The sequence below is a fragment of the Lynx rufus genome, unplaced genomic scaffold, assembly GCF_022079265.1.
Source record: "Lynx rufus isolate CCGP_SWC_20201006 ecotype Redwood Valley unplaced genomic scaffold, mLynRuf1.p SCAF_18, whole genome shotgun sequence".
Lineage (NCBI taxonomy): Eukaryota > Metazoa > Chordata > Mammalia > Carnivora > Felidae > Lynx > Lynx rufus.
This window is the reverse complement of record NW_025814832.1, coordinates 4499667-4509337: the sequence shown is the minus strand read 5'-3', so window position 1 is coordinate 4509337 and position 9671 is coordinate 4499667. Positions and strand designations below refer to the sequence as shown.

General features: G+C 41.1%; 1 protein-coding gene across 1 annotated transcript in view; it reads left to right on the top strand.

The window, feature by feature from the left end:
• Positions 1-908: 908 nt before the first annotated feature.
• Positions 909-9671, top strand: part of TAOK1 (TAO kinase 1) — a 144412-nt gene continuing 135649 nt past the window's right edge. Inside the window, exon 1 of the mRNA XM_047080698.1 lies at positions 909-1555. The gene's annotated coding sequence lies outside the window, so the exon portion shown is untranslated. The remainder of the gene's footprint in view (positions 1556-9671) is intronic.

The window sequence follows — 9671 nt, the reverse complement described above, 5'->3', positions numbered from 1 at the left end:
AGATCAGAAGAAGGCTCTGTGCTGACAGTAGAGCGCTCTCTTGGATCTAGAACTCACTAACCATGAGATCATGACCTAAGCCCAAGGAGGCTTAACCTACTGAGCCACCCAGGTGCCCCAAGAACCAAGATTTTTTTTTTTTTATAACTGCACTTCAGGCACACTTTTTGGTTCTTGAATAAAACTGCTCTCTTTATAGCCCACTGAAGGGAGTTCCTCTAAAAAAATTTTTCACCACACAAAAAATTAAAAGCTCTATTCGTTTCTTGCATCAGGACCCGTAGGACTCTTTGTTTACTGCTCACGTTTCAACAACTTACCTTCACTCAACCTACTAAAAACTTCTCAAGAATTTGTCTCTTTCCTACCATTACCAACATACAGGGTGGTTTAATCTGTATTCGCAACTCTTATTACCGTTCCAAAAATTACTGTAAACTTTTAGACTCTCAAATACTAAACTATATACTGATGACGCTGACCAGTTTACCTCTGCATTCCACGGAGGGGTTGAATTAAGATGTGTAAGAATGGGATGTTCTACATGTCAGGGCAAGCTTCTTATTCGTAAGGTTATGGCGGGGGGGGCGGATGTTTTTGGAAGAGAGAAGGAGAAGGTGAGCAGATAAGCTCTTCTTAGATTTCAGGGTGAAATGAATGCACCTGACACCCGCGTGGCAGAAGAGTTCAGCCAGCTGAGCGAGACAGGGCTGGACTAAGGCTGGGACTCTGGGCCACCCGGGAAGACTCCGCCCAGTGCAAGCACTCGCGCGCTCCCGAGAGGCGCGCACGCGTACGCAGTCGTGTCTCGCGCAGGGTCGGGCCTGTCAGGCGGGAAATCTCGCGAGATCGGAGACTGGGATGACTGTCGGGAGGAGGGGAGTGGTGTCGGGGAAGGGGGGGGAACCTGGGCAGCGGCCGGGCTCTGTGGCTTCAGGGCTTGGAGAGAGAGAGAGGGAGGGTGGCAAAGGTAGTGAGTTGGTGCCGCCGCCTGTCTAAGGAGAGAGGAGGGGTCCCGCTTGCCTGCGCCCTTCACGGGCCGAGAGCGCGAGGCACCGGCGAACCTCTGAGGCCTCCCGGCCCCTGGGGACCCCGCCCCGCCGCCGGCCGGCCGGCCCGCGGCCTCTCTTCCCTTTGTGAGCGCCCCCTTCCCAGGGGTGGTGGTGGTGGCGGAGGGCTGTGCGTGGGCCCGCCCGCCGAGGGGCCGCGGCGGGGGACGAGGGGGCCTCGGCTGTGTGAGGACGGAAGGCGGCCGAGGCCCGGGCCGGTTCCCCCGAGGCGGCGGCGGCGGCGGCTCCCAGCACTTCCCCGCGCCATCTTAGCTGAGCCCAAGCGCTGAGGGCGCCTCCTCGACCCCGGTCGTCCCCTCGCCCCCTCCCCCCCTGCCCCTTGTCGCAGAGCTTGGGCTGGGCGGCTTGCTGGGGCTCCGGGGGGGGGGGGCGGCGGTCGGTCGCCAGGCCCCCTCCTCCTCACTCCTCGCCCTCCAGCGTAGCGGCTACCCGAGCGCTGCAGGGGGCTGCGCTTGCCTACTCCGCCCAGACCTGTCGGCGAAAGGGTAAGGGCACCTCTGCTTTGGGAAAGGGAGACATGGAGGGGGCGGGGAAATTCGGCCCACTCGGGCCTCTCCGAGTAGAAGGGATGTGGGGGTGGGGTAGGGAGAGAGACAAGGAGGGTCTGTGATTCTGTGGGTGGGGTGAAGAAGCTGGTGAGCTGGGCGCCCTCCCGTTTTGAGGGGCAAGAGCAATTACATTTCTCTTTCCTGAGGGTCACCGGAAGGGGTGGTGGAAGGGGATGTCTCGAGGAAGGTGTGGCTCTCATGGGGAGACTGGGTTGCTGTGCACCCCGATTTAAAGGCGCGAGGTCCCTTTCCTTCTCTTCTGATCCCTCTGCTCCTCCCTCTCCTCCTTTGTAGTGTCTGTATTCTTGGGAAGGGTAGCCTGCTGGATGGATTCCACCCCCGCTCAGGAAATCTATACTCCTGTAGGGGTGATGGAAGCGTTTCTCCCCCCTACCCTTCCCCCTTCCCCATCCTTTAGTCTACTGCAATGCTGCAGAAGTCCAAGGCAGTTTCTTCATACACAGGCCCGTGTATACACTGAAGGGAGGGGGAGCAGGAGTGGGAAGTAATGGCGCTTCCCTTGGAAAGGTTACCCTTTTCCCTTGGTTTTAAATCGATAACAGTACCGGTTTAATATTCTTCCCCTGAGATCTGTCCCTGGGAAGCATATCTGTTCCTGTTGTTATTGTTGAGAAATATGGTCTCTGGAGAGGGACCCTGCCATGTTTGAACAGTTTTGATGTCTCTCTCTCGCTTTCTTTTTAAACACTAGATTGACATTTTGTGTGTGTGTGTGTGTGTGAACACATTGGGTTTTCACTGGGATTCAGATGAAATAATTTTGTACTCTTTCATGTCCCTCTCTTTTTTTCTTTTGTGACTTTTGTAGTTTTTGAAGAATTATTAAAGATTAATGCATACAGGCAGGCCGTTTAATGGACCTTCGTTCTCTTTGAGCTGTGAATTTTTAGGGTTAATGCTATTTGTATAACATTGAAATTGGAATTTTCTGAAAATGATTAGGTTACAAACCTTTCTGTGGAGATGCTTTGTTAAGGAAATGAAAAAGAAGACATTAATTTGCCTAATTATTCTGTGAAAGGATCTGTGTTATGTAGTCATTTTCCACTTCTTTTGCTTCATGTCATATTTATTTAAAAGAAATCATCTGGTTTACAGTAGTACTTGTTTTTAGAGTAGAAATAAATAAAAATAAAAATTTTAACATCCTGGAAGTGTGTTGCAAAGTGCTTTTTGTGATCAAAGAATAGTCTTGAACTTTTTTTCTTTAAGTGTTTAGATTTACTGATGAAATGATTTAAAAATGTCTCATATATAAAAGTTCGTAGAATTACTTTTTTTTCCCAAAGCAGTGAAGACTAAAATATGTACAGATATGAGTTGTTTTGATATTTTACTAACAAGTTGCATTTGGTGTTTAAGCTTTGCTTAGTGGGTGACTTATTTTAAAATACCTCTGGATGTCATCTACATTTAATGTTACCCATCAGACGTTTTTTGGTGTGTTTGTTGCATTTTGAAACCTGTTTTAAGACAGGGATTTAAAGATGTTAGTAGTAGTAGTTTTAGGCAACAATTTAGTTTCTGTCATTTCATGATTTTGATATGAGGCACATTAATGATATGTTAAATCAGTTTTATTATTTTTCTTCGGAAAATGGCATTCTCCTTGCTTTCTTTATTTCGTTCTGATTTTTATCTAAATTTATTTTGACTTAAACAGCACTTCTCGTTTGAATTTTTATTTCATGGCACAAAGCTGCCATGTGTGTAGAGTTTTGGTGTATAGAGTTTCTCCCTATATGGGAAATTATGCCGTAAAGTTTAATTCTGTATGTTGTTGATAATTCATATATATTGTCACGTATAAACCCAAGCATACTGCTCAGCAGAGAATGATTATGTTTTCGTCTTGGAAAGATGCAGGCAGAGAAGATTTGTCAGTGAAGGCTACAAAACTTAGAGAATATACACAGAATGTACGTAAACTTCTTGCTATACTTCAGCATGCTAGAACTAAGAGAGACTCTTAAGAACAAGTAAAAAGAAACCCCGTTTTCCATAGCTGGTAGGAATTCTAAAAGTGGTAAAAGTATCTTCTTTACCAATTAGATAAGTTCATTATTAAGGAAAAACTGCCTGAGGGTTATTTCGGCTGACCCCTGATGCCACTGTCAGAGAATACTGAGAGCTGGGTTTGGTTGATTCCAGTTTAGTATGGTACTTAGGTTTCTAAATAGTTCATCTACAAAATGGCAGTGTACATCACTTCCTGTTCTTTCACAACTGACTCTTTCTCTGGATTCCCTTTTAATGACTTAACTTTTGGCATTCTGATATCTGATTTGTTAATTTTGTTATAATTCTCATGTTTTATAGATGGAAGAATTTCTAAGAATCAACTGGGTTTAATAGTCTAATATTATCTTGACAGTAACCTACCTTCCAAACTAAAAGATAGTTTCTCAAACATATTTAAACTCTGAGAGGTTTTAGAGAAATAGAACAATGTACAGAACAAAAGTATGAGTGAACTGAATAGAAAATTATTACTGTATTTTCTATAGTATAGATTTGAGGAGAACTATGGATATGGCAGTTACTTGAATGTGTGTTAATATTAAACAACCTTTCTGTATATCGAGGCACATACATATTTGGTCCCATGTTATGTCAGTCCATTAATAAGAAAGAAGCTGATTAGTTATAGAACAGCAGGAAGACTAAATGCTGTTATTAACCATAAAGAGAATAATTTATTTTAGTAATTTGCTCATACTTAGTGGATATAAATACTTAGTAACTTCAGAAATTTTCTAGGGGCCAACAGTTGGCATTGAAATTAGATTTGAGATTAATCTGTTATTCACATTACCAGGAAATAAATTCTGGGTTTTTCATCTGACTGATTTGTGTATTAAAATCAGTTAATTTTTTCTTTGTATCACTTTTGGTTATCAGTAGTCTCTATTATAATAATTGCATTCATACTAGTTTAACCTTTTAGAAATTAGGAGGTTTTGGGGCGCCTGGGTGGCTCAGTAGGTTAAGCCTAGAGGCTTAACTCTTAACTCCTGATTTCGGCTCAGGTCATAATTCTCACTCCCCTTCTCTCTGCCTGCCCCCCCCCCCCCAAACTAAATAAACTTAAAAAAAAAAAAAGAAATTAGGAGGGTTTTTTGGTATGTATTAACTGATGTTCAGAATCATGTATGAATGAGTCTTTTCTAAAAAGTGTTATTTCTGTAGTCAACTTCTTGCGAAAAATTGAGATTGATCTGTTAAACAGAGTGCCAACATTACATTTATCTGCTTTTAGGTTTTTATACTTGTTATGGCTGGATTTTAAAAAATATTCTTCAAGATTTCTGGGGCGCCTGGGTGGCTCAGTTGGTTAAGCATCTGACTTTGGCTCAGGTCGTGATCTCGCGGTTTGTGAGTTTGAGCCCCACATCGGGCTCTGTGTTGACCGCTCGGAGCCTGGAGCCCGGAGCCTGTTTCGGGTTCTGTGTCTCCTTTTCTCTCTGCCCTCTCCTGCTCACGCTCTGTCTCTCTTACTCTCAAGAATAAATAAACATCAATTAAAAAAAAATATTCTTCAAGATTTGAAATTCTAAGATGTGAAAAAGATACAAACCTGTATTATTCCATTCCATTCCATTGTTGGGTTGAAATATTTTAATTTTTAGTGGTAAAAATTGATGTTTAATTTCATTAAAGATGTCTCAGACCTTCTAAAAAGTCCACATGAATTAAAAAGTTGTATGGAGGGACTAGAAACAGTTCTTAAGAAGAAAAAAATTTTTTGACATTGTATTTTATTGTTTTGAGAGACAGATTGCTGAGTAGGGAAGAGGCAGGGAGAGAGGGGGAGAATCCAAAGCAGGCTGTGGGCTTTGAGCAGTCAGCATAGAGCCCCATGCGGGGCTCGAACCTATGAGCACAAGATCATGACCTGAGCCGAAGTTCGACGTTTAACCTACTGAGCGACCTAGGCACCTTTTTTTTTTTTAAGTTTATTTATTTAGAGAGAGAGCACACTTGTGTGCACATGCACACCAGTGGGGGAGGGGCAGAGAGAGGGAGAGAGAATCCTAAGCTGTCTCCACACTGTAGTGTAGAGCCCAATGTGGGCTTGAACTCACATAAATACCTGGCATGTAAATAAAAGTATAGATATATAGCCTATTAAAAATGCCAATGTCAGTGTAAACAACTCATTCTTTTTAGAGTTGTATATTTAAAATTTTTTCCAATGTTTATTTTTTACTTCTTTTAAATATTTATTTTTGAGAGAGAGAGACACACACACAGCACAAGTAGGGGAGGGGCAGAGAGAGAGGGAGACACAGAATTTGAAGCAGGCTCCAGGCTCTGCACTGTCAGCACAGAGCCTGACATGGGACTTGAACTCATGAACCCTTAGATCATGACCTGAGCTGAAGTTGGATACTTAACTGACTGAACCACTTAGGAGTCCCAACGTTTATTTTTGAGAGAGAGAGAACAGGGAAGAGTCAGAGAGAGATGGAGACACAGAATCTGTAGCAGGCTCCAGGCTCTGAGCTGTCAGCACAGAGCCTGATGCAGGGCTTGAACCCACAAACTGGGAGATGATGACCTGAGTCGCAGTTGGCTGCTTAACCAACTGAGCTACCCAGGCGCCCCTAAACATAACTACTTTTAAGTGGCCTCTAACATCTTTAAAGTTGAAAAGGAGCTGATTTTTCCTTTTGACAAAATGCAGAGTTATTTTGTCAAGGAAGGTGAATTATTCTATTTAGAAAGACATGCACGGGGGGTCTGGGTGGCTCATTCGGTTAAGTGTAGGATTCTTGATTTTGGCTCAGGTCATGATCCTGTGGTTTGTGGGCTTGAGCCCTGCCTTGGACTCTGCACTGATGGGTTGAGCCTGCTTGGGATTCTCTCTCTCTGCCCACCACCCTGCTCGTGCTCCTCATGCTGTCTCTCTCTCTCAAAATAAATAAACTTTAAAATAAAAAAGAACTCTTAGAAAGATATGCAAAATTTAGTTTCTGAGAAAAGCAGTGACAAATAATGGAATGGAACAAAATATTCTGATTTGCAACCACTGATAATGATAAAACTGGCACGTAATATATCTTAATTTCACTTAATAATATTAGCTGTGTAATTACTTTATGTAACTTAAAAAAAGTTTATTTATTTTGAGAGAGAAAGGGGAGGAGGGGCAGAGAGAGAATCCCAACAGGCTCTACACTGTCAGTGTAGCACCTGATGCGGGGCTCAAACCGGGAGATTGTGACCTGAGCCAAAATCAAGAGTTGGTCACTTCCAACTAAGCTACCCAGGTACCCCCCCCACCTTTATGTGACTTTTTAAGCCTTACTTTCTTCATCTATAAAATGAATATAGAACCTGCTTTACAAGGTTGTTAGGTTTAAATGGGATAACTTGTTAAGTACTTAGCATATTGCCTGATACATAGTAAGTGCCCAGTAAGTTGTTGGCTATCACACACTAGCTGTTTAATAAATGTTTGCAAATGAATACAGGGAGTCTAATATTTAACACTGAAGTGCATTCCATAATTTTGATTTGGATTAATACATTTGGAGCTGGACATACCTTTTTGAAAGAAATGATTAGAATTTTTCTTTTAAGTCAGCTCCACACTGAGCCTGGAGCCCAACTCAGGACTTGAACTCAAGCCTGAGCTTCAGAGTCAGATGCCTAACTGACTGAGCCAACCCAGGCGCCCCTAAATTATTAGAATTTCTAATTCTAAGAGTAGCTTACAAACTTTTTATACCTATAGTGGACTACTGGCTAGTTCTACAAGAGATATTCTTTTTCCTTTGTGGATAAACCTTTCCTAAATAATGAAATTTTCTTTCCCTTTTCTACTTCATTTGTTTATTTAAGAGTCATTTCATGTCACTCTTCCACATCCTGGAGCTCTTTTCACCTTCCTAGCTTTGAAGGCATCCAAAGTACTCCTGCTCTCCTAAGCTTATCTTTATAGGTTCCCTTTGTACATCCTTACCTTGAAAGTGGTTTGTATTCCACAATATATTAATTAACAGACATTAAATGATGATCATATGCCAGTAAGACATGATACCTGCCCTGGAGGAATTCTGTCTTTCATTTTTTTCCACCTCCTGAATATTTTCTTAAACTAGATACTCATGAAAGCAAGGAATTGTCAGTTCCTTGGGATTGTCAGTTCCTCTAAGCTAGTGTTTTTCAAACTTTAGGTTGTGACTTAATAATGGCTAGTGAATTCAATTTAGTAAGTTACAATAACAGTTTTTTTAAATGAAAAATAATAGGAAATAATCAGAATGTGGTATGTAAGGGTAAGCGTTCTAATGAGAAACTTTTTTTTAGTGTTTATTGATTTATTTTTAGAGAGAGAGAGAGAAAGTGTACTCACACAGGGCAAGGGGGGCAGAGAGAGAGGAAGAAAATTTCAAGCAGGCTCTGCAGGGCTCAAGCTTACCAACCATGAGATCAGGACCTGAGCCAAAATCAAGAGTCAGATGCTTAAGAAACTTCAGAGTTGGGCATCCCAACAAACTTTTTTTTTTTTTGGCTGTATCTTTATGTGCTCTGGATAACCAGTTACATTTTTAAAATATGTACATTCAAGTTAGTTACCCAGTTACATTTTTTAAAAATTTCTTTTTCAACTCATCCTTTCTACCTTTTTTTAATGTTTACTTTGTTTGAGAGAGCGTATTTGGGGGAGAGGTAGAAAGGGGGGGCAGAGGCTAGGAAGCAGGTTCTGCACTGATAGTGAGCCTGATGTGGTGTTTGAACCCACAAACCATGAGATCATGACCTGAGCCAGAGTTGTATGCTCAACCAACTGAGCCATACAGGCACACCCCCTCCCCCCCTTTTTTAAAGTGTATATTTATTTATTTATTTTCTGTAATCTCTACAGCCAAGGTGGGGCTCAAATTCATGACTCTGAGATCGGGAGTCACATGGTCTTCTGACTGAGCTAGCCAGGCGCTACATCATCTTTTTATGCCTTTACTTTATGTATTTACTTTTAATGCTTCTGAAGTATAATATACTTGTTTTTTCTTTTAATAAGTCTACTTCCAGTGTTTCCTGATTCTAGTCTCTAGTCTATTTGGTAGTTATGTTATGCATATTTACCTTTATTAGGCTGCACATCTTGTTAGGGTACTAAGGACTCTGTCTGAAAGATCCTGGTAAGGGTACCAGCCATTTTGGGTGTGATGGTAACTTTTGAGGTGTTTATATTGGGGAACCTATGTTATTACATATCTAGAGTCATAGCCTGTGTGTATGAGTGCAGTTTCTTAGGAATTGCAAAATTTTTATTTTTTAAGGAAGGAAAACTTTTTATTTGGAGCATATTGAGAAAATGTCTTTTATTTTTATTTGGGGTATATGTGGATTTTAAAAATATTGCAGCATATATTTTAACAGGATTTGTAAGGTGACTATTTAAATATATTAGATAAGTATATCAAGTATATTTTTAAAATTTCAGTGTGCTTCAGTGCATGACATTTTACCATATCCTTATGTTTTGGTTGATGTTTTTAGTCCACTTGTGGTAGCAGTTATGAGTCTCTAGGCTGTATTTTTTACTGATTTCTTCAAATTTATTTCCACTGAGACTGAGAAAGAAATTTCAGAAAAACTTGATGAACAGCATTACTAAACAAGGGGAAGGCTTTTCCTTTGGGAAAGCTTTCTCTCTTTGCTAAAAGCATCTATATTGTTGATTGGAAAGACTAAAGTTACTTATTTACCTGTAATTATACTTGATAAGGAAACTTCATTGTTGCATAGAAACTCTATGGTATGTGTGATAGTATTTAACATGTAGTGTTTCAGTAATCTCATGCTATGTAAATGATAGATGATGACTGTGATGTTTTATAATAATGGATCATCACATTATAGGAATATGGTGTTTGTTGGTTTTGTTCCTTAGAATTTAAGGGTTCTGAGTCCCAGAGGAACAATATAATGTGCTTGTTTTCAGATTCTTTACTTTGACATATATAGTTGTTAGCGCTGATTTTTCCATTATTGAGAAAATAGAGTAATGAAAAGATCC